At 35.4% G+C, this 26,567-nt stretch overlaps 1 protein-coding gene and 1 non-coding gene across 32 annotated transcripts in view; both read left to right on the top strand.

The window, feature by feature from the left end:
- Positions 1 to 26,567, top strand: part of ROBO2 (roundabout guidance receptor 2) — a 1,748,609-nt gene that overhangs the window by 1,172,588 nt on the left and 549,454 nt on the right. The window lies entirely within an intron of this gene.
- On the top strand, positions 21,150 to 21,256 carry LOC112439387 (U6 spliceosomal RNA). The gene has a single exon (XR_003027683.1). It is a non-coding gene; the product is annotated as a U6 spliceosomal RNA (small nuclear RNA).

The raw sequence follows: 26,567 nt of genomic DNA on the forward strand, positions 1-26,567 counted from the left end.
GAGAGGTGCTCAGTACAAATAAGAAACAGGCCAGGTTTGGAAGACTTGCCGATGGATTCGATATACACCAGAATGTAATGAGTGGTGTCTTACAGACCAGGGAAAAGTCATAAGTGGCTTCTTTATCCATTTTTGTTTACTCATATATTTATATGAGTACCAGCAGACTAAGTCTTTCGGAAGCCACAGAAGGTTATGCTGTGAAAGGAAAGTCCCTTCTGTTTCTCGCAGTCTCTTTACTTTAAGAACAGCTACTATTAGCAGTTTTATCTACATCCTCCTGAGGAAATATTTTACATAGAGCATTCTCTTTCTAAGAAGGAATATACCTTCTCCTAAAGTAGGGCTATTCTTCTTCCATAAAATCCAATAAATGAACATGTTTCCAGGCCCGGAAAAATTACATTTTAGAAACACCTGCTCATTCAGTAAAAGTATGTCAGTAAAGTCTAAAATAGCATTAAATTAAAATGAAACCGGTAGTTTTATGATACATGTCCTTTACGATTGTTGTATAATGAGTACTTGTAAAGTTAGCTAAGACTTCATAGCCTAGGCTCTATGCCTAGAAAATAAGAAAAACACCTTCTTCCCCATTCGCAAAACTCATAAATGAAAAATGAAGTGGATTTTGCCATCCATTGTTTCTCCTGTCACTCCTTTAAGATGAGTGATGCTGTTTTGGAAAGCATGGCTATTAAGCAGCTTGCCTGAGGGTCACGGAGCCCGTTCTGCAGAATCCATTTGAGGGGAAGGCTGGAGTTGGTTGTGTATGCAGATTCTGTCTTCTGCCAGCCACTGCTGTCTTTGCTGTTTCAGGGTCTTTCTAGGCCATTTAAAACGTGATTAGGAAACCATCAGTTTCCTATGGCAAAGGGATTGCGCATAATCAAGTTTCCTTACTTGCACGAGGCTGAGCTCTGTCCTGTGGAGTCTACCTTCCAAATCAATAACAAATCTATCCACCACTCTCATTCCTCACAAGTAACAGTCATCTTCTAGCTACACTGACATTATTCTAGTCTCTAGAACAGGAGTCTCCAACCCCTGGGCCCCAGACCAGTACCGCTCGTGACTTGTTAGGAACTGGGCCACACAGCAGGATGTGAGCGGTGGGTGAGAGAGTGAAACTTCATCTGTATTTACAGCCTCTCCCCCTCGTTCGCATTACCACCTGAGCTCCGTCTCATGCCAGATCAGCAGTGGCGTTAGATTCTCATAGGAGCGAGAACCCTGTTGTGAACTGTGCATTTGAGGGCTCTGGGTTGCGTGCTGCCTATGAGAACCTAATGCCTGATGATCTTTCACTGTCTCCCATCCCCCCAGATGGGACTGTCTACTTACAGGAAAACAAACTCAAGACTGTCACTGATTCTACATTGTGGTGAGTTGTATACTTATTTCATTATATATTACAATGTAATAATAATGGAAATAAAGTGCACAGTAAATGTAATGCTCTTGAATCATCCCCAAACCCTCCTCCCGCCCCCCACACCCTCCTCCCGCCCCCCACACTACTCCATGGAAAAAGTGTCACCTGAAAAACCAGTTTCAGGTGCCAAAAGGTGGGGAACTTGTGATCTAGAACTGACCAAGGCCTTTTGCATTTAAAGACTACTTGTGCTGGACACTATGCCAGGAATGTTCTTTTCCACTTCGTACCATGGCTAATTCCATTTATCTGTCAGGACTATGCTTAAAGAAGGCTTTCTCCCAATAATCAAATTAAGTTCTTCCTGTTATATCCCCCTTGATTGCATTTATCATAATTTCGAAACATATACACAATGGGATAGTAACCTCCTTCAGTCTCTGTTTTGTTTGCAAGTATATACCCAGTGCTGAGCAGGTAGTAGGTGCTCAACATATATTTGTGAATGAATATATTTTCTGTTTAATATGTAGTAGAGAGTATAAACTTCATCACCCTTGGTATGTATGCTTTGTGGTTACGTCTTATATTAATCTGTTTTTCTTTAAATTCTAGTTTACATTTATATTTATTTACTATAAACATACCAAAATAAAGTTCATTTTGTATTTCAGAAGAACAATTAGGACATCATCATTTAGTTCAATGCAATGAGTAGCAGAAGTCAGAAAGGAAATTATTTTTACAAACATGAACAGAAAATAAATCTGCTAGGCCTTTATGATGTTTATAACATTGTAGCTTTTGAATGGTTTTATGGTTAGGTATTGAGGGAAAGGCTTAATAGATATGAAAACAATTGCCCTTTAAAAATTACAGCAGACAAGTATTTAATCCAAAGGGGGCTAATAAATTGCTCAAGGGAAAAGGGTTGTAATTATTTTTAATCATTCCCATTAAAAATAGTCTTTAACAGGTTGAATGCATTTAACTCAGTGTTCTGAATACCAGGTAAACATTGGCCATTATTTTTCTAATGTTTACTTTGTCATAAGAAATGAGCAGAGTGAGAACACATTTTTATTTGCTAAGAGAAGAAAGCATATTGTTTCTTAAGTCACCTGTAGGGCGAAGTAAATATGCGAGGAAATAGTCTCCATAATTGTTTAAAATTCATTGAAGATTGCTTTTCTGTACAAAAGAGGGGAAAAGATTGTGAGAAGCACATTACAGAAAACAAAGATCAATGGGACAATATGATTAATTTGAAGGTAAAGTAAGGAAGGGCTCTCATTTTTCACCCAGTGCCAATTTGCAGTAAACCTAAGCATTTCATCAAAGGGTTGCTGTTAACCACTTTAAAGCAATCCACTTTCCTGGAACTGGAACCTGGGGCCTTCTTGAGTCCTCCTTGAGCATACAGAGTTGCTGTGATCCATCTTCTCTTCTTTTCTGTCGACATGAATAGTAAGTGATTTCCTCCCTAGTGCATTATGAAGTTGTCTTATTTAATGTTTCTTTCTGGGGACTGCACAGCTTGACCCTCACACTGAAGGTGACCAGATAGAATTGTCCTGTGGGCATGGTGCAATTCTCTACCCTTGAATGTGGAATTATGCAGAGTAGTGAAGCTTTATGCCTAGTTGGTGATCATGACCTGAAAACATACACAAAGAAAGGGATAAATGAAGTTTGTTAACTAGATTACATGTTTTAACTTATTTAAAATGAGCTATTTTGATAAACGTTTTGGTTAAAATAGTTTAATAGAAATGTGGAAGTGTTTTACATCACCAGGTAACCTCCTGAATGTACAAATGAAGACATTTTCATTAAACAGGTGATGTTAATAATTTATTTTTATTACTAGCACTGTGACTACTTATGAATTATAAATGAAAATTTACATTTAGATTTAGCATACATACTCAAGCGTGTCCTGATTGTTTTCACAAATGTTAGTGGGTGAGGTAATGGCACTTTATGTTTTCATACTGATAGGGCTACCTTTAAAGTGTCTCCAGAAGTGTTAACTTACAGCCTCTCACCTTCCTTTTCTCTAAGGTTCTGTTTAAAATATGTCCCCTTCTGCCTGTGCTATAACTCTAGGACATAAAAGAAGTAGTTAGGAACAGATGATTTTTGATGTGTTGTGTTTCCGTGCACACTAATGCAATTAGTACATTCTTGAGAAGGTCTTTGTATTTATCTATTATATTTTGAATGAATCAAGGCACAGTCTTTTCTAACACATTAGGGAATCTATTAGTTCAGCTAGTTTGCTGACAGATGTTTCCTTTAGGATGGAAGAAGAACCGATACAGCTAGTTCAATTTAGAAAAAGTTATGTCCTGGGTGAATTCATGACTTTCTATTTTCTCTCCCATTTTTACAATAACCCTCCCTAGAGAAAGCATCACCTTTATTGTTTGATTTCCCCTTCTGTGATGTATATTGCTAACTGAAATATTCAGTATAAATGAATAAGTGATGAATGAATGAATGAAATCCTTTGAAGAAATAATGCTATTTTAGCACAACATAAATGTCCCTAAGGGCAGAATGAGATGACGGTGAGGCAACTTTTTCTTCCAAAACTTCGAGTATTTAAAGTGCTACATGTGGAGGTTGCCTTGTTTTTGTTTGCATAGTCTTGAAAAGAAAGACTTAAAGATGGCAGGCTTCATATTTTAACTGTTTTCCACTAAATGCTTTTGCTATATTTGTCATATTACTTAAAATTTTGTAGCTGGAAAGTTGAATACATAAAAACCTGGCTTTTAGAAAATTATTAATAAATCAAAAAGGTGAAGTCACTTTGTGTCTAGTCATTAAAATATATACACATGTACATAAAACGCATCTTTTTATATATCAGCATTATAATTTATATGTTGACATTCCATATTAGCATTATAGAACAACCGACCAGGTTTTTTGGGACTCATATCTTTCCGACTAAGTTCACGTGAGAGTATTTTTTATCGTTGAACCTGTATCTAAAAGTATAGTGTGTGGAGTGCTGTACAGACATAGGGATACTTCAGATTAAAATACTGATGAATTTCAGTCATTGAGGCAATTGGGAACTTCGGTAAGATTTTAATTTGAGAGTAATGTGTTCCCTCTGTCACCGAGGCTAGACACTACCTGTTGAGATTATTTGAGATTCCTGTTCTCAGATATATCAAAGACTTGAAGCGGGGTAGGATAGGGGAGAGGTGCTCCTAGTAATCACTATGGCAGGGTTGGGCTTTACTGTATGTTTCCTTTACTCAATAAACTCCAGATGAGAATAACTAACAGAAAAAGTAACTTTTTTGCATTTAAATGTTGATATATACAACAAAATATGCTATTTTTTATATAGGAGGAATGGTTCAAATATACACTACTACTATTTCTTTCTTTTTCCTTTTTTTTTTTTTTTTTTTTTTGAGATGGAGTCTTGCTCGTGTCACCCAGGCTGGAGTGCAATGGCACAATCTCTGCTCACTGTAACCTCTGCCTCCCGGGCTCAAGTGATTCTCTTCCTCAGCCTCCCGAGTAGGTGGGAATACAGGTGCCCACCACCATGCCCGGCTAATTTTTGTATTTTTAGTAGAGAAGGGGTTTCACCATGTTGGCCAAGGTGGTTTCAAACTCCTGACCTCAAATGATCCACCTGCCTCGGCCTCCCAAAGTGCTGGGATTACAGGCGTGAGCCACCGCACCTGGCTTACATACTACTATTTCTTATGGCATCCTAGTGGGACTTAAAATTACTGTTCTTTGCTGAGGTAAGGAAATATTGGGAAAAAAAGAAAAAAAAAGGAAAAACACAAAGGAGATATTAATAGTTTAAAACAGTTTGAAAACCTTGGGCACATTTTATTATCTTATAGTTTTATTTAGAAAGACTTATTGTCATTCCATAGTTTATTTTTAACTGTATCATAAAGTATATAAATTCTGTATTTTCTCCTGTATTGATGGTTATTGTCCATTTTAGTGTGTTATCTTATGGTTTCTGCTTTGTTCTATGAAGACTCTTTAACTTTTTAGGGATTTAATTAGACTGGCTTTTAAATTATAGCACCTAATTCAAATATTTAAAACTTCTTTGGGGAAGGAACATATTTTAGCATACGCGGTACTAAAGCATTTAACAACAGTTTATGTTTTTTTCTTTTTTCTTAAAGTTTGTGTTTTTAAGTGATATTCTAAAATGTAAATAAAATAAGTAAATGAGAGGAAAATAAATTTTTTTCTGTTATTCTCATAATGAGTAAATTTTTCTCTCATTTTAAGCTATGTCTCACCAACCACCTATAAATTATTTCAAACTCAAATTATATGAAATCTTTACAAATGATTGCCTTAAAACTTAAATAAAACTGTTCAAATAAGTATTAGTTATAATTTCTAATAGAAATAATGTAGCACTTTGCATTATAAATAACTAAGGCATAACACACAGATAAATCTATATGAACTTTAATAATTTGCCCTAATTAAAGCTATAAGCTTGGCCTTACAGACAATTTTGAGTTTTCGTGTGTTTTTTAAAAAATAGGTCAAAATTATGGGTTTTCAGTTTTGCCTTGTGGCTATAAGCAAACTGATACTGATTAGTGCAGATTTTGTTAAAGCTGCAGAAGCTAAAGTTTTTAAGGAAGGGATTAGATAAAGGGAACCTTCAAAGATGATACTGAAACAGCTCACTTCAACAAACTGGTACTCCTTACTGATAAATGTGCTGTCTCCTGAGCTAAGTCTTAGGCAAGAAAACACAATGATGACATACAGCACGTGTGAAATATATATTCTTGCCTTTTGAAAAATAGAGCGCAAAAACTTTCAATTATGTTTTGAAAGCCTTGAGTACTGTGGATAATGATAGTTTCCTGTGCATCTATACAAGCTTTTAAAATCTCAGATTCCTCATCTGTAAAACAGAGATCATTACACAAAGCTTGTGGTGAGAATGAAATAAAATAATCTTGGTAAAGCACTGGTGTCTAAAAGTTCAATGAATTATAGCCATATTAATAATTTCTGTTGTTATTATTGGATATTATTATAGTATCATTGAAAGTGAATTAAACATATACATATACCAGGGTACTGTGCTGGACATCAGAAATAAGTTAAATATTCCAGAAGAAACAAGATCTTTATAAATAATCAGAATTCTAGGACAATAATGGATAAACGACTTCTGAGTTATTGTATACAAGTGACCAGCAAGCCTTGTCAATTCTAGCTTCAGTTAAAGTGGGTGATTGCTGGGGTGGGTCTTGGCACTGAGGCATAAAAGGTTAGAGGAGAAAAAATCAGCTGGGACTGTGGTAAAATGGAAGCTGGAACCTTGGTCCGTCGTCAACTGGGCTCTCCAGTCTTGTAGTCTTGTCCAGATTTTCAAGGGTTTTGTTTTTCAGAGTAGCATCCAGTCCTCTTGACTATTCATATATACACACAGGTATGTTCTTATCCATCAAAGTCTGCTCTTTGCTGTAACAGAGGTGTGGAATAGATAGGAGTCTTTGAGTGTACTGGTGGCTTAGCTGCGTAGAGAATCATTCCTGGATATTCTAGAATCTCTGCCAGTTTCTGTCTCTGCTTTCTCCTTGACGCCAGGATTATGAAAGTGGGCTTTTAACCAATACTTTCACAATTTTAAGTCACCTTTTGTGAGCCTCCTTGGCACTCAAGTCCACCCCCCAGCACACTGGCATCTAGTACACATACACAGTAACTTTGTTTCAGTAATTAATCACATTATTGATATCAGTGAGGTCACTGTTTTCACACAAGAGCCAATTAAAAGTAATTTATTGACTACATTTTATTTCCACTCATATGTATACACCTAATGCAGCACCTTAAATAATTATATTATTACAACTTAATTTGCCTTTGTTATTGAAAAGGAAAATATCATTGAGAAAATACTGCTTTTTAGCTACTGAGCAGTTTATAAACGTCCAGTTTAAAAACATATTTGAAAACTTACAACGTACACAAAACACTCCTAGCTTATATGTTTTAGTTGACACATGTTTTCCTGGGATACTTTGTCCCAAACACCCGTCTAAGTATGCAACATATGTGAATTCATTTTCTTCTCATAACAGGGGGTAGGAGATATTATCGTCACCATTTTACACCAAGGTTCGGGAGTTAGCAATTTGCCCACAGTTACACAACCCCTGAGACTGGTTCTCAAATTTCAGTCCAGAGTTCATGTTCTTCAGTGGCCCTGCCATACTGTCTTACATTGATACGGTGCTTTGGCATTCAAAAAGTGCGGTTTGCATGTCTGATCTCATTTCATCCTTAACATAGTATGTGGCAGCAGATAGAATTTTCAATCCACTTTACAGATGAAACAACTGAGGCTCAGAGAGACAAGGTGTTCTAGTAGCAAATGTAAAACAGAGTTGGGCCCAAAGGTATTTTGTTTTATTCATTGAGTGGTGTGTGTCACTGGCTGTCTTAGGGCTGAAATAGAAATGGATCAGGGCCTCCCACACCCCGCAACTCACCAGTGCTACCAGTTTCCCACAGCCCTTTGATTTCTGCAGCTGGGTTTCTCTGGTTATTTTGAACACTCAGTGACCTGGCCACTTGTCTTTCATATCTTACTCTTGTCAGAATTGTAGAAATAGGTTCTATATTTAATTATTTTATTTATTGATTGATTGATTGTGAGACAGAGTCTCGCTCTGTCACCCAGGCTGGAGTGCAGTGGTGCGATCTCGGCTCACTGCAACCTCTGCCTCCTGAGTTCAAGGGCTTCTCCCGCCTCAGCCTCCTGAGTAGCTGGGATTATAGGTGCACACCACCATGCCTGGCTAGTTTTTGTATTTTTAGTAGAGATGAAGTTTCACCTTGTTGGTCAGGCTGGTCTCAAACTCCTGACCTCAGGTGATCCACCCACCTCGGCCTCCCAAAGTGCTGGGATTACACGCGTGAGCCACCGCACCCAGCTGGTATATTTAATTATTTAATTCAACTGTTAATACTTTGTGTTATACTTTATGAAGGAACTTTGATGTTTCTGTTTCATAATGTTAATGAGACTGACGTTACAGGTATCCTTCATTCCAAGATAGACTACGTTCTAGATTTAATGATTTTCTTGTCTAGCCTTCCAGGTTTTTCCTAACAACAAAGGTCTTCCTGAGGCCAATTCATCATGTGGCTACATTGAATAAGTGAATATTTCTATTTGGTGGTGACTTCGAATTTGAAAAAAAAAAACCACAAAACTTTTAAGTGTAATCAAGATCTACTATGTAAGAAGTATGGCCATAAGTTAATGAAAGCAACCTCGTAAGTCTCATGTGAAAGTAGTTTACCATAGTGTTTGCCTTTTTATGTTCTTAGTCCCTTCTTTATTAATTTATTTTTGTTAATTACTTGTCCTCATAATGATGTTCATTCCACAGATAGTGCCGTCCAGTTTGCTTATAGGGGAATGTTGAATCTGTGACCTTAATTATGGATCACAGTGGAACTTCTGTGAAAGTGAAGGTCTGTGCTAGCCAGGGGCTGTGTTGTTTATATCACGTAGGCTCAAGTGAATAAATTAGCACATAGTTCTGAAATTCAGAAGTTGATTTTAAGAACATATTGATGAACCAAAGTTGGGTCTCAATATGACTTTGTGTTTATTAGGCAAACTCTTTTAATTCCATAGAGGACAGAAGGTAGCTTATTCCACCATACAGTGTTAAATAATATTCTCGCTCCGTGTTTGTGAACTGAAACAAAAGATAGATTGAATTGTAAAGCTCTCTTGACAAATGAGCACGTTTTACTTTCTTCCTGTATTTTTCTTCTCTTGGCTTTTGTGTCCTGTGTTTTTTCCCAAGCAGTGTTATGCAAATGAACCAATTAATGGTAGATGAAATGGTCTTCCTACCTCGCTGTGTCTGTAACTAGAAGGACAACACCGTAAGTCACGTACCTATTCAGCGGGTTCTATAGGCCACTGTGAGGGTCTGATTAGCTTGACTGTGGAAGACAATCGCAGAGGCATCTGCTTGGTTAATTTTGAGAGAAAATTTACCAGATGGAGGCTGAAGATTTAAGTGATTAGAAGGTAGTAGATTGGAATACAAATTGGATTAAAAGAAATTAGATTGATATAAATCGAATTGAGTCACAACAGTTTGTGTTGTTCGTACCAAGGGCCAGCGGATTATGGGAGAAGCAGATGCTCCAATGAGATAGGAATTGATGTGGCTTTGACAGTCCATCTGCGAAGGTCTGAATATCGAGTACATCCCTAATCTCTCTCTCCATTTATCAATGCCATAATGTTAATTAGTACTTCATTCATTAAGTTACTTACAGGAGAAAAAAATCTCACCCCTATCCCCTCTCTGCTCGAGAATTTGTTATTTTGCCAAGAACTGGAAAGCTCTCTTCAGCTGAGCTAGCTACAGTTGACGGTAAGGGTAGACCTGTGTCCTTTTCCTGATGCATACAACTGCCTTTGGTATGAATGCAGAAAGCTTGAAAACATTTGCTCGTGTGTTTCTCTTCATAAATATATAGTTATTTGGAAGCTTACATTATTGCTTAAGCATTATTCCACTAAAAAGGAGTGGATATATTAATCGGATTACATAATTATGTATATTTTACATTATGGTTTTTATAAGGTATTCACCGGAGTTGCCTGTTTTGTTTAATGGCTCAAGTATTTGACATTAATATTGAGTGGTATTTTTCCTCCTTGAGGGGAAAAATGAGAAAAATTTTGTTCTCATGATTCTATGTGTTTATACTCACGTGCATGTTTGTTGTGTGTTTGATATCTATGGGCTAGTTTATTAGATTATGGAAAATTACAGGTTACTGACACTATCATGTATTTTGATATCCAGTGTTTGGCTCTGATTGTTAAAGAAAAAAAGTTAAATGAAATAAAATGAATATAAACACATCACTGTAAATGCTTGTACTTATATTGGGAATTTGATTCTTTACAATCCAAGGGGCATTGACACAAGAGTCTCATTATTATGCCATTGGCCACAGCAGTGAAATTCAGCAGAAGGCAATTCTGTCTTGGATGCCATCCAAAGGAACTGAGCCAGTGGAGATCCAAAGGTGATCTCACCTCTGAGGCAGCTTGAGAGTGTGCACTCTAAGGATAGCCATGAAGAAATGCCCCTGTGTATTCATAACAATCAGGCAAATACAACTTCTGGAGACTAACGTGATGAGCTGGGCAAAAATGGAACATCAAATCCTGTGATGCAAGAAGCATATCATTAAAGGTTGTGCCAAGTCATTCAGAAATAATCGTGATACAGGCAAGTGTGGGCTGCCTGCCAGTGTGTGAGCACGAAGAATTTCTATTTTTGTTATGTTGAAGGGAGGCAGTGACTTGTGCAAAAGTGTGTTAAGTATTGTAACATTCTTAGTTTACTGAAGAAAATTCTATGAGCAATAAGCTCTTCAGGCAATGTGCTTAATGTAGAAGTGCTATATAGCTATAAATGGAGATACAGACACAGATACATATGGCTGTTCCTTATTCAGGCTGACCTGGAATTCTCCTGCATCCTCCCCAAACTCCAATGCTTGGGTGGTTTTGGTAATCACTCTTAATATTGGCTAAAGAATCCAATACTTTAAAATTCCCCATACCTTCACTTCAGAAGTAGAAATACCCTGCCCTCCAGGAACCAGGACTGAAACTGAGGTCTGTGAGAATCCAGATTCTATGCACACCAACTGCATAGGCCCTATATTTAAAAACAATGCAGAGCTGGTATTTCTAATTGTATACTAATTGATATAACTTGGTCATAATAAGAGACTGTTTTAAGCTATATTCCAACAAAATTTAAAAAGGAGAGGGAAAAACACTAACAGATTAGCCTGCAAAGTATAAAGCATAGAGCAGAATCACTTCTTGTAGTAAAGAAAAATTGCTAACATTTGTTATTGCTATTGTGATAGTGATTAAGTGCCATCTAAAAATAATTTAGTATTCAGAGGTCACTCCTTGTTCCTGTTTTGACACTTCAGTTTTCAGCCTAATTGTCAGTTGTCTAATTGGTGGTGGTTGTCTTCATTAAGAAACATCAGTACATCAAGGTAGTGCTCACTGAGCCTGGCAAAGTCATAGATTATGCTCTTAGCCCTGCCTGTGTTTCTGTGACTGATCATTGGGTATTTCATATCTTTTTTAGCCCCTGTGAGGATAACTAAAGAAATTAGTTGGTTGTAAACTAATGATAACAGGGATACAACCTCCCCATTTCCTGATTGTTGATGAACTTTAGACTGTTAATATATTTCTCCTGTGAAACGTATCAAAAGATATATTAATTAACAGATATATATATGTATATATACACTCATATATACAATTTCTTTCAGTGTTTGGTACATTTGATTCAAATGCTACATAGTAACATTCTATATATATATATATATATATACACACAATAGTGTATTGTATGTACACTCTAGTATGTACAAATGTACTTGTGATGAGTGAATGTGTATTTATGCTACTAGACTTAAAACATTTTTTTTTTTGGCTAATCTCACAAGGAATGTCCAGAGATTAAATTGAGGCCCCTATTTAATAGGAGATTCTTTAAAAAATGTATACAGTATTTAAACGTACTCACACCAAATGGAAAAAAATCAGCCAGATTATATCAGTGCCTCCATCATCATTTCGGGATTCATATCTGGGGCAGTTGGCCCATGGACCTGATTTCAATATGGGCAGTTTAGATACATATGTCAGGCACAAGCTACCTCGATGAAATAGAGAACTCTGCATGTCATTTCTCCCCCTGCAGTCAGCGTATTTTTTCAAATTTTCAGTGAACTAAAAAAATGAGGAACACAGCCAAGTTCTAATATAGTAAGTGATGTTCTGGCACCTTTGACCGTAAATCAGTGTCACAAAGACCTCACGGCAGCCTGAGTAAATTCTGTCCAAATAAACGCTGAGCCCCAGCGTGGAGGTTCAGAGTTTTGTACTTCATTGTAACACTCATGAGGCAACTTGTATGATTCTGGATGCATAAGATGAACTTAGGGAAGTCCCAATTTGTAAGTCAATTTGATGAATAAGTAGATTTATTCTGGCCAAGGGAGTATAAAAATTTAGAAAACCCCATAAAAGTTTGAGATTTGCCTGGGCAAACCTACTTTGTGTTTGCTTAAAGAAAAGCAATCACTAACTGTTCCAAAATCCGTATGCATTTTTTCTAGGAATGGAGTGATAAGGAAAGGGAAAGAACATACCTGGAAGAGAGAAACGATGAGGCATTTAGAATAATGATAGTGTGAAATTATGTCGAGAGACACAGATGGTGACTGTGGAAATGAGAGGCAGTCAGTTCCAGACACAAACCTGGAGAAAGAAGGAAGAATCCACAGAAATGTATTCCTAAGTGGTTATGATAGAAATGGAAGAGTTAAACCCCACAACCGGGATTCTGAGCATTAGGGACCTGGAGAAAGATGGAGTTGATGTCAGGAAGGAGAGATGATGAAATATGGGACGAGGAGAGAGGTGAGGGTTTCATTCTGAGATAGATGAACCTTGAGTTGATGACTGAGCATTCAGGTGGTCACCCGAACAAAGCCTAGAACTTTCCTTAGCTGGAGATACTAAACTCACATTTGGCTGTTGTTGTCATAGAGATAATATCTGAACACCATGAGAGGGAATGAGTTCTCTGTGGAATGAGTGAATTATCTTCATTGAAGAGAAGAGTAGACATCTAAGGCATACATACCTTGGGAGATGTTAACTATTGGGTCAGAAATTATTAGACAATTCACACTTCTAGTTCACTAGTTTACATAAAACTCAAATTTTTTTTCTGTTATTTATAATGGAAATTCATAACAAAAGTAACCAGTAATAATGTTCTTTTAAAAAAATATTTCAACAGCAGTGAGCGCATCATTAAAACACTAAAATTCAGTTATTATTGCCTCATTTGAAAGTGGGGAAAATTACGTGGAATATTAGGCAAACATCATTAAACTCTTAACATTTGTATACTTCTCATTTTCTTCCAGATTTTCAGTTGCTGGTTGTTTATAAGATCCAACTTATCAGAGTTTGATATATTGAATATTTTATGGTAAAGGCAACTTCCTACATTTTAGAAATACCACCCTGTTCGAAGCTATCATTATTCTGTGTTTCACAAAACTTATCACTTTACATTTTTATACTTCTGCCTGCCAGCATTTTTCTTTCCTTTTAGCATAATCCAGAATAATTCTGTGTTCCACTCTTGTGCTTTGTGACAAGAAAGCATTGCATTTCGAGAGTGGCTGGATGGAGGTTAATTCCATGTCCACATGGTAATAACCTGGGGAAACCTGGGGATGATCAGTTTCATTTGATCCCTCCTCTGATAAGGCTTCAAAGTAAATGGGCTGAGTGGAAAACAACATTATTCCATAACTTTTCTGGAAGCTGCAGATATTTTTTGACAGACTCAAGGAATTGAGACTCATATATTTTAGTGAAACATAATTCAAGCAGAAAAAGATCATTTGAAAACGTTTATTGCACTCACATTTGCTGCTCTTCTCCATTCAGCAGAAAAATAAACTCTTTTTTCTCTGTGCACACAGAATCTTTTAACTGAAAACTACACTCAGTATTTGTGTTGCAGCAGTGATGTTATCTGCTGGTCATTTTGCTCTGAAACAGAAGACATCTCCTGAAAGGAAATTTAAAGTTTTATTAAATGGGTCACTAAAAAGCCATCGATAGATATCATAAATAGACACAAATGAAGAGAAAGTAGATCCCCAAATGAAAAGTATCCTGATCATTAAAGTAACTTATATTCTTTATCTACTAAAATAACTCAAGTTTGCAATCTAAATATAACCACTTTGCATAGCCTTACTACAGTTGTCACATCAAAATTTTTATGATTGGCCAAATAAAACTGGAGAAAATGTTTTTATTAAAGACGTAAATTTATACTTATTTATTATTTTAATGCATTGCATAAAGTGAAGGCAAAATACAAACTCCAAAATTTTCTATAAGAGTCTATAATTTTGTAAACAGAGCTTATTCCAAATTTTAGAGCTATTTGCAACTGATAAAACATAGCCTCTTTTTCAAGCTATTTTATGTCACAAATCTTATCTAAGGTGTTTTTGGTGGAGTAAACACTTAACAATTTAGGTGTATATACTCCAAATACCCCTGAAGAAATATGATGCTGTCACTTCTATTCAGTTTGGCCAACTGTGAAAATCCATTCATTGTCGGTATGGTACAAAGACGAAGCCATAAGCCTGAGTTGTATTTGGATACCTTTATAAGCCTCCTTTGTTTCCAAGATACAAACTCCAGGAAAGATCTCCAAAAGCCATTGTACAATATTAAATAAGCCAACTCATTATGGCCATTTCCACCATCCAAGAGGAAATCTTTCTTTTCATCTTTGGGATCAGTATACTCATTTTTGACTTGGGCCTTTTATTTAAAGATACACAATTTCATAAAGGTGTCATTTAGAAATTTCTAGGAAAAGTTATTGCTTTAAAAGGATGAGAATGATTTTGTTTTGACCATCTCTTGAAACTACTGGTAAAAGTGCATTTCAGATAATATTCTGATAATATTCCCATTCCTGTCATCTCATAAGTCATGTTATTGTGCCGTCAATAAAGTTTATTTAATATCCCTTAGTTCTCTCTAAACTTATAATGGAAAAGCAACCAAAAAAATAAATAGATGCTTCCTATGCATTAATCATGGAGTCATTCCAAGATTTTTATAATGAAAAATAAACAGCGTTGGTATATATTTCAGTAAAATAGTTTAGAGGGACACAGAGTTATTAGGCATCAACATTTGCTTTAAAAAGGCCGTATCTTATAGATTGTGGTTCATTGTTTTTAGGGGGGTTACAGACTCCTTTGAGTTTAGAGACAGAGGTTATACTAATAAAAGAGTTATACATTATAATAATGCTTATACTAGTAGGGAACATTTATTGAGTGCTTGCTGTGTACTCAGCACATGGAAAAATCTCATTCAATCTTCTCAGCAATGTTATTCGACTGATACTGCTATGTTTTATACATAGGGAAGCAAGACGCAGAGAAGGTAAGAAATTTGCCTGAGTTCACACTTCTTTTCGGCATTTGAAAAAGAGAAATTTCAAGTCAGTCCTACTGACAGATGATTTCTATTAACTACCAAAAATATACTTTATCATTTCTTAAAAACGAACATGCACGTATCTGCACAAAACTTTGCATCCGGTGCCTGCAGTACCATCCCTTACCTCCATTCCACATAAACCAATCCATGATTTATGAATCACATTTTTACAGATAATGGAGTAATGCAATGATATTTGCATCTTAGGCCAAATTCTGTAGTAGATGAATGTTGATTAGAAATGAACAAGGCTAAAATCAGTCATTGTGTGCATCCCTTGGACATGATGCAACTAACGCGTTTGGCTCATGAAGGCTATAATTTTTCTGGTCGTGATTTAGCCATTATTCCTTTAAGAAACGATTAGATTGTAATCTTATTTTCCATCTGTCTTTTAAAAATCCTTTCTATACTTATATACCAAAATAAGTTTGTCTGAATTTCAGGTAGGATCATTGAATCTCAATTTAACTTTATTATGAAATATTTTGGGGTACAGGAAAATGTATCAAGAGTTCCTGACAAATGTATTAACTAAGTATTTAACAAAGCTTAGCACACATGTGCATAAAATATCATTGCTGGTGGGAATGGTGTTTTTTAGACATTGACACTGGGTCTTTTGGCATCTTCAGTTACTAAGATTAATGCTACTGCTACAGAATTTTCAGAATATAGAAACAGAAGGAAATATAATAGAAAGTCAAAATGATATCACTCCATTCAGAGTTTATTTAAGTAAAATCCCCTTTTCTGGAGACACACTCATAGTCTTCATTAAATATATGTCAATGGTTTTTAGAAAATTAAACATTATTAGACAATTTAATGATTTTTGAGATTGTTTCATTGCATCACCTTTTGTAAAACCAAATGCAATTTCAAACCACATCAAAATATTATAAATATGATAATAACAAGCCAGATTTTAAAGCTGTCTTCCTGGAATAGGGATTGTTTTTGTCATTGAAAGGTAAATCTGCATAAGCCATGAAAACCTCTGATTGGGCAGTAAATCACACTTTAAAGACTACCTTCAACCATGTAAGATGTAGCAAATTGATTTGAAATAGTATTGGATGAATATCCAGGTTAATACATTGGCTCCTCACTGAATTGTTGGAAATGAATTTATAAAGTAGAAGAGTAATTTGTTATTAAGAGGAAAATCCCCCCTAACAGTTTTCTAGAAACCTTCAGATTAGGAGTTTCAAAATTTATCTTCAATATTATATATACATGTGTGTGTATATATAGATACACACACATATATACATGTACACATATACACATATATGTGTGTGTACATATACATATGTGTGTATACGTGTATATATACATATATGTATGTATTCATCATGGAGTCATAGGAATGTTGTATATATAGACACACACATATATATAGATGCACACATATAGACACACACACATACATAAGAATATATATATTTCTATTGTATATTCATATATATATTCTTAGTTGTCCACCTGTGGTTCGATTGCCTTCAGCTTCTGACTCTAACTTACACAAACCAAGCCTGCGCTCCCCACGGGTGCTGAGGTTCTACCTGTCACTGGGGCCCACTTGCTCAGACAGTCAGTGGCTCAATTTTGATGTGGGCAGCCAGGAAATTGAATAGCATTTTAAAAATGTGATTAAGACTTAGCTGATAAAGGCACTGAATAACATGCGGTAGTGGAGGAAAAAACAGGGGAAAAAGTGTTCTAATTTTCATATTTTTAGCAATTTCTGTTAATGGTAGATAAGTAAAGACCTGAGATACAATTGTGAAATTCAGGTTGAAAGTTTTATGAATCTTTATTACTTACCTTCACCTGAAAGATCAACTCATTCACCCTAATTAAGGAAGGAAATTTTAAAGATCTTTGCTGAATGCTGAAGGTTTTATTTTACATAATTAATTACATATCTATTTATTTGTTACATTTTATTTTATTTTAAGTTCTGGGATACATATGCAGGATGTACAGGTTTGTTACTTAGGTAAATGTGTGCCATGATGATTTGCTGCACCTGTCAATCCATCACTTAGGTATTAACCCCGTAAGCATTAGCTATTTATTCTGATGCTATCACTCCCCACGCTGCCCCCGAGAGACCCCAGTGTGTGGACATATTTATTTTTAAGATACCTATCCAATATAGCCAGTTAGTCTTTGGTTAAAGTGATTTGTAGAGCAATGCATTTACTGACAATATGGATAAATTTTATAGAAATTTAGGAATAAATTTCTAAGGTATGTTTTCAGTCTTTTAAATCATTGTTAACTTTTGGAGGGTTTTCTAAGAATTCATGTGATATCCATTGCTTTTGACAGCAGATACAAGACCTACAAAGGCCAACTTTTGTAATCTATACATTTATCAAAAGTATGAACAGTAATCTAAAGTGTGTATTTTTTAAAATATGTACCCTGTGTTCATAAATTTAAATTGCTACTCATTATGCTTTCTTTTAGATATGTCTGTTAAGATATCATTAATGTGACAGCCATAAAGAGTGTGATCATGCTACAGAACAATGAGACTGTAGCAATTTACTCTTCTACTTACCTCAATTTTGGGATGAATAAATAGTACAAAAAACCAGTTTAGGAAATTGCTTAAGGTGATATAACTAACCATATATTGGTCCAGATAAAAAGCCAAACAAAAAACAACTGAAATCTAGTGCTTGGGATTTTCTAATAATATTTTAGACTTCTAAAATGTGGGTAAGAAGAAAAAGTCATCCTGAAAACAGAGCTTGGACCCACAGCTAAGACAAGTATATCCTTCTAGTTTTGGTTGTGAGAAAGAAACTTCAGTTCTTTAGTACTCTATTTTTCCTCCTCATCTATAAAATAAGGGTTTGTAAAAGGACCTCTGATAGCTTAATCTTCTGTTTTCTGCATCTGGAAAGCAAGGTCACAGAGATGTTGCAGGGTGCTATTTTGTACATCTGGAAAATTTCAGAATCAAGGCTGCCTGTTGAGTTTGACAAACCTCTTTTATCCTTATCAGTTCCCTTTCACACTATAAGCCCTTTAGTTTTAGGACACTGAAAAGTTATTTTGAAATTTTTCTAAAAAATAAGTAGAATTTCTAGGTCTCAATTTTGATTTTGTTTCAAATTTAGACTTATTAATATGGCACTGCTGTCCTTCCAGAAGGAATAATAATCTTATAAATTTATTTAGGCCAATGGCAAATTAGGAAGTCTCCTGAGAGAGTTTTAGCAAATTTCAAATGGATAAAATGGACTTCGTGTTTTCCAAATATTGATCTTCTCAGCATATCCTACCACATCACTGGACCTCTAGAAAAAAAAAAGTTATCTCATAATACTTTTCTATTCCCTCCCCCTCATAAGCAAAGTAAGCTGGAATTTAATCATCACGAAGAATTCAAAGATGGAAAAGTTGTTATGGACAGACTTGATGGATTGATGGCATGATTCATTAATTCCATTTCATTGCAAATTACCTTAGCTCACTAATCAATGTAGACAGCATTTGCAGTGGCACTGAGATATGTTTCCTTCAGTGAAGGAAATTTTGAATTGGATGTATTTTTGACTAACGATAAATAGTAACAACTAATTCTTTGGAAATCTAGTGTAAAGCTATCAGCCTGGTCCAGCTAAAATGTATCAAGCAATAAAACATTAATGTCAGAATCATCCTCAGCAAAGATAAACTATTGTCAATGGGATTATAGAGTTTTATGGGCTAAATTTTGGAAATAAAGTTTAGAGTTGGAGTATTTGTCATGTTTTGCAGAAGGAGAAAAAAATACTACACTGAATGCTTACTGCCCATCCTGGTGATCCATATACATGATTTCTTTCAATCTTCTAAACCACTGTTTTTTTTTTTTTTTGGTTTTTTTTGTTTTTTTTTTTTTTGAGACGGAGTTTCGCTCTGTGGCCCAGGCTGGAGTGCAGTGGCGCGATCTCGGCTCATTGCAAGCTCCGTCTCCCGGGTTCACGCCATTCTCCTGCCTCAGTCTCCCGAGTAGCTGGGACTACAGGCGCCACCACCACGCCCGGCTAATTTTTTTTGTATTTTTAGTAGAGACGAGGTTTCACCTTGTTAGCCAGGATGGTCTTGATCTCCTGACCTCGTGATTTGCCTGCCTCAGCCTCCCAAAGTGTTGGGATTACAGGTGTGAGCCACAGCGCCCGGCCTAAACCACTCCTTATAGCATTGATGTCCTGATCTACCTGTTACAAATGAGGCATGAACGTTAATTGATCAATAACCTGTGTTCTTTATTTGTACCACACTGCCTCCTTCCTATTGCGATGTGTCAGGCAACCTTCACCTTTTCGTGTAGTGCTACTGTATCTGTCATATCAGCAGGTGGCTCTGATCACATTCAGAATTGAAGTAATCCTGGAGAATCTTCCTAGGTTAATTCTATTTATATCGTTTTGGGGGACAATATTTTGTTAAAACAGACATAGTTATGGCTAGAACATACTGTTACATACATTTTTAAGAGAGAAAAATGAACACAGCATAGAAATTTTGCTGGAGGAAGTATATTTCACACTCTGTCCCTAATTTGCCGAGAATTTCTTCCGCCCTCAGAAAAATTTAGAACAGATTGAAATACATTGCTTGGCTTGTGGAGGGACTAATAGCTGATAGAGCTATCCAGTTTGTAAAAGAAAAATAAAACTTGGTTCAAGGAAATACTATACTCCAACTCAATGAGGGACATTTACTCTGTAACACATGAAATGAAATCAACAAGTATTCTAGGTGCATTTTCCTCCTTTATTATACTACGTGATTGAAATCTCTTCCTGAAAACAAATGTTCTCTGGCACTCACTGCAAATGAGTGGTTACTGACTAAAGAAAACTAAACTTAACTATATTCATGAATTATAATTTATACATCACCTTCAAAAATTTGAAGTGCTAATATACCACTCAACGTTGTAAAATATCAAATATTTTATCAAAAATCATTACAAAATCATTGTTTGAGAGTCTCTGAGAAGCAGAAATAATCCATTATGCAAATTAAGGTGCTTAGAACATTATTCACAGATGTGTCTGCATCTGGCTGACGAACTTGATGATGCTGTGGAATGCTACATCTAGCCAGGTCTAAGTGTGTGATCTTCTGGTAAGCATGGAAAAAATGCAGCTTCTTGGAACCTTTCACTGGTAATTTCTCATGCACCTTGTTCACTATGGAGACTAAGAATCTGGTGGCCAGGTAAGGTGGCTCATGCCTGTAATCCCAGCACTTCTGGAGGCCGAAGCAGGAGGCTCGCTTGAGGCCAGGGGTTCGAGACCATCCTGGCCAATATGACGAAAATCCATCTCTACTAATAATACAAAAAATTAGCCAGGTGTGGTGGTGCATGCCTGTAGTCCCAGCTACCCAGGAGTCTGGGGCATGAGAATCGCTTCAACCTGGGAGACCGAGGTTGCAGTGAGCCAAGATCATGCCACTGCCCTCCAGCTTGAGTGACAGAGTGAGTCTCTGACTCAAAATAAATAAATAAAATTAAATAAATAAATAAATAAATAAATAAATAAATAAAAAGAATCTGTATTTTAAAGAAATATCTTAGTGTTCACTTTGGCAGCACATATACCAAAATTGGAGCAATTCAGAGAAGATTAGCATGGTCCCTGGGCCAGGATGACAGGCAAATTCATGAAGCATTAGAAAAAAGAAATCCCAGATGATTCTGATGCAGGCAGTCTGAGAATCAGGCTTTGAAAAACAAGGAAAATGTTTTCTGCTGAAATTATGACTAGTGACATTCATGTGTACATTTTATTGAAATGAACCTTAGAAGAGGGCTTTGGAATTAGCCTAGATGCCATGTGCATTCTTTACTTGGTGCTCCATTCATTTCTAAAGAAGCCTGGCACATTTTGGATTAAAGGTCATGAGTTCTAATTCTGCTTCTCCTATCTATTCAATTATGTACAATTTATGTGACAATTTCACAACTTACGTTCTTGGACAGTAAAAATAAACATTTGGATATTCATCTTTAGGACCCTCTGAACAATTTTTGTTATCTTTCTTTTATCATTATAAAAGAGAGAAAGTATATATATGTTTATATATATTATTAATATATATTATTTTAATTAAATAATATATATTAATATATATTATTATATATAATATATAAATTTGTATATATTTTAATAATATATATTATTTTAATTAAAACTTGACTGATTGCCCAATTAATAATTGAGATATAAAAAGATACCAGACATGATATCAGTCACAAGCGAAATTAGAATTCTAGATAGTTATTTTCATACATCACTTAGCATATCTGTTCCAATAGGAATCTTTGAATAATTTCTCATTATATGGGCAATAATAACATTGCTGTCAAACTAATTTTCATTTGAAATCTGTAGAAGAGATATTTATAAATTTTTAAATTTATTTATAAAATAAATTTAAATTAAAAATGAACTTTGTAATGGAAAATGATATCAGATACTCTTGAGCAGGGTGGGCAAACCTTAGTAAATATTTCAAGCTTCACAGGCTATATAAGTTTTCTTTGTTACCACTTCCTCCTCCTCATCCCCCTTCTCTTCCCTCTCCTCCTCCTCTTCTTTTAAAAACATTGTTAGCTCAGAGCCATACAAAAACTGATGTGAGCAGTGCTTATCAAACGGTATTGTGCATACAAATACCTGATGAAGAGAGGGGAATCTTGTTAAAACGCAGATTCAGATTTCAGATATGTGGGTATGGGCCTAAGATCCTCTATTTCTAATACACCTTTGGATCATGCTTTTGTTGCTAGTTGAGGGGCTCACACTTTAGATGTCCAAAATGTTGAGGTTGAGCTGTTTCATGGCACTTCCTGTGATGAACAACCCCCACTCCCCCTTACTGTTTTGTTCTCAGTCCCCAGTGAGTTTTGCTGACAACTCAGCTTTATTTTTTGACCAAATAATGGAGTTGTTTTAGCCAATAACATAGAATACCCAGTAGTTTAGTGCTCCTTGATAATCTTAAAGGCCCAACATCTTTGGGAATATGATGAAAGCTACACCCCCCACCCCACACCACCACTACTGCCTCCCCTTTAACAATAATACTCATTTCCACACACAGTTTTAAAGAATCCAAAGACTTATGTATTGGGTCCATCGTAAAGACCACTGCTATTGTTATGTAATGTCTGAATTTAAGAAAGCTCAGAATTAATCCCCATATTTTTAATAACATTGTAAAACTTAGATTGTAAAGCTGTATTTTTGTATATCTATGTCTATCTTTCTAATCTATCTTTCTCTCTCTCTCTCTAATCTATCTATCTGGTGGTGAGACCTTTGAAGTTCACTTTATGTCCTAATTATCTATTGCAGGCCTGATGATTTCATTAGAACCTAAGATTATAAATGAAGAAAACAGCGTTAACTGTTGTTAGGAGTGAGCACAAATTGTTACACACCTTTTATTAAACTTGTTCACAGTGCTCTTTTATCTATCAATTTTTTAAAAATTGCTTGAGATATAATTCATATTCCACAAAATTTACCCAAAGTATACAATACAATAATCTTTATTACATTCACAGAGTAATGCAACCATCACTGTAATTAATTTTAGAATATTTTCATCATCCCTAAAGAAATCCCATCCCCGTTGGCAGCACTTGCCCAGACCCCCTTCATTCCCCACTTCCATACCCCAGCCCTAGGCCAGCATTGATCTACATTATATGTCCGTGGATTTTCCTTCTCTGGACATGTCATATAAATGGAATCGTACAATATATGGTCCATTGCAACTAGCTCCTTTCACTTATATTTTCAAAGTTCATCTATGTTGTAGCATGTATTATTAATACTTCATTTTTAAGGCTGAATAATATTCCATTATATGGATATGGCACATTTTATTTATCCATTCATCATGGATATTTATGCTGTTGATTCCTTCTTTGTTATCCATTCAGTTGGTAGACATTTGGGTTGTTTCTACTTTTTTGACTATTGTGAATAATACTGCTATGAATATTCATGAGTAAGTTTTGTGTGGATGTATGGTTTCATTCTGGGGTGATATATATCTAGGAGTGAAATTGCTGGGTCATATGGCAACTACTTGTTTGACATTTTGAGGAACTTCCAGATTGTTTTCCAAAGTGACTGTATGATTTAAATTCACACTAGCAATGGATGAGGCTTTCAGTTTTTCCAAACCCTTGACAATACTTGTTATTTTACATTGCTTTGATTATATATGTCCTAGTGGGTGTGAAGTGTATTTCATTGTAGTTTTGATTTGCATTTTTCTAACAGCTAGTGATGTTGAGTATCTCTTTATGTGGTTATGGCTATTTGTCTAACTTCTCTGTCAAATTTGTTTAACTACTTATTCTAATCCTTTGCCTATTTTAAAACTTGATTATTTATATTTTTATTGAGTTATGAGTTCTTTATATATTCTAGATATAAATCCATTATTGGGTATATGATTTGCAGATTATTTTTCTGATTCTGTGGGTAGTATTCTTTCAAGCACAAGTATTTAAAAATTTTATAACATCCAGTTTATCTCTTTTTTTCTTTTGTTGCTTATGCTTTTGGTATCATATCCAAGAAGCCATCACCTAATTCAAAATCATAAAAAACTTGCCTCTATAATTTCTTGTGATCATTTCATAGTTTTACTTTTTATATTTAGGTTGTAGATGTTCTTTGATGTTTTTATTAAAGTAGGAGTAAAATTACAAGAAGAGTGTCCTGATATGACAGTACTATAATCTTTATGTAACATAGTTTACATATATTGTAATGATAAATGAGTAAAATTCTTTGTGTGCTCATTGGACATACTGGAGTTTAATTTTATTGCTAAATAGCTTAGCTATTTTTTCACTTTTTCTTTTATAAATCAATTATTTTATATTTTATTTAGTAAGTATTAGCATATTTCAGGTCTTATTCAGCCCTTATCCAGGCCTACTGCCTAATAAGTTAGTGCACAAGTTGATATAGTAAATAGCACCCTAGTAGCTATTTACTTGCTTACTTTTAATAGTAGAACAGTTTTGCAGTAGGGAGAATGTAGGTTACTGTGCATAGGGAGATTCATGGAGAACAAAGGGGCTATCTAAACAGATGATTGTAACCTACTATATGCCTGTTACATGAAAAGTGACATAAAACTCTTGATGTATTTTAAGATCAGAGTCTACAGCTATGTGTCCAGACCTTTACATTGAGAATATGTTTCTGATTTGCAACCTACTTCTATTCAGCCACTCATGTTTAAATACTTTGGGGTCTTTCTTGATTATGAATTTAAAAATTCATTGTTACTTTTGTATTCTGTAAATTCCTCATTGCTTTAAGACCCAGTACTCATGATCTATATCCTTTATTATTGTGATGTATACTGTAATTACCTATCTAGATGCTTTGGATCTCTTTAGTTTTTTTTTTAAAGTTCTGACCTGTGAACAGTAAATTACTCTTTTGCTTTAGATATCTAACACTTGTAATGTATACATTCTTTTTTGGTCTGATGTGATTTAAAAAATAGCAACTTTTAAGAGTTAATCCTCTTCAAAAAAATAAAGTTCATTTAAGACTAAATTCAATTCCCTTTAATACATTAAAACATGTATTTTCAATTAATATTGAGAGTGAACTGAGGTAACATTGACAAGTAAATATTACTGCTATCTGTTGAAGAGAAATGTGCTCATATTAGGTGATTGGTTGGAAAATCATATATAAGAGCAAACTTTTAAGAAGTGCTTATCTATATAATCATTATGTCCCCATATATGGTGATTCCTCTCAGCATCTCCTTTTTATTTACTTGGAGCAGCTGGTAGAACATTTTCATGAATAATGGTAATTGATACCATATAAATGAAAAATATTCAAAATAACACATTATGCAAAAATTTGATTGTGAAATATCAATAGATCCTTCTCTTCCTATTTCTTTTCTTTTCTTTTTTTTTTTTTTTGAGATGGAGTTTTACTCTTTTCACTCAGGCTGGAGTGCAGTGGCACAATCTTGGCTCACTGCAACCTCTGCTTCCTGAGTTCAAACGATTCTCCTGCCTCAGCCTCCTGAGTAGCTGGGATTATAGGTGTCCACCACCCTGCCTGGCAAAGTTTTTACATTTTTAGTAGATATGAGGTTTCGCCATGTTGGGCAGGCTGGTCTCGAACTCCTGACCTCAGGTGATCCACCCACCTCGGCCTCCCAAAATACTGGGATTACAGGTGTGAGCCACCGTGCCCGGCCTGTCTTTCGATTTCTTACGCCCCTTATGGCCCCACTTTTATTGCATTCACAGGGAAGTCACTGGTACGATCTATCTTTCTTTGTACTGTGCATGGTGATATACCAAATTCTGTCAAGCATTTTGATATGGTATATTTTTCCTTCTTCTTTTCTACCTAAACCATCATTTCCCAAAGTCAGGTTCTTTTTATTTTTCTATTGAACTATTTAAGTAAATCGCAACTGTCTTCGTGTCTCCATTGCTATCCCTTATTGATAATACAGACTACAAGTATATTTCGATTGTACAGATAGTCATGTCACTGCCCCCTTAAAAATCTGTGAGCTGTGTAAAAGAATAGTCACACCCCTGAGCATGGCACAAAGCCTTGTCTCAGGCTCCAAGACTGTCTTAAACCTTTTCTTGCTGTATCAGCTTCCTTCCTGATTATGAAATGTACCATGCACGTAACTGTCATTTCCTTGTCCTTTTGCTGATGGTATCTCTTGGCATGATGCTTTTTTCTTTTAGTTGTCATTTTTCATTCTTTACGGCTCAATCTAAATGTAATTTTTTTCGGGGAAGGGATCTCTTATTATGCTTAATTTAGGGTTAACTTTTACTTTTTTTCTTTCTGCCTATAGTGCATTTCTTATATACCTCTATGCAGCGTATTGCATTTTAACATACGGATTTCTACTTGAGCTCTTCAGTCAAACACACCTGAGTTCAAAATCCTGCCTCTGCTG

The sequence above is a fragment of the Pan paniscus genome, chromosome 2 (assembly GCF_029289425.2).
Source record: "Pan paniscus chromosome 2, NHGRI_mPanPan1-v2.0_pri, whole genome shotgun sequence".
NCBI lineage: Eukaryota > Metazoa > Chordata > Mammalia > Primates > Hominidae > Pan > Pan paniscus.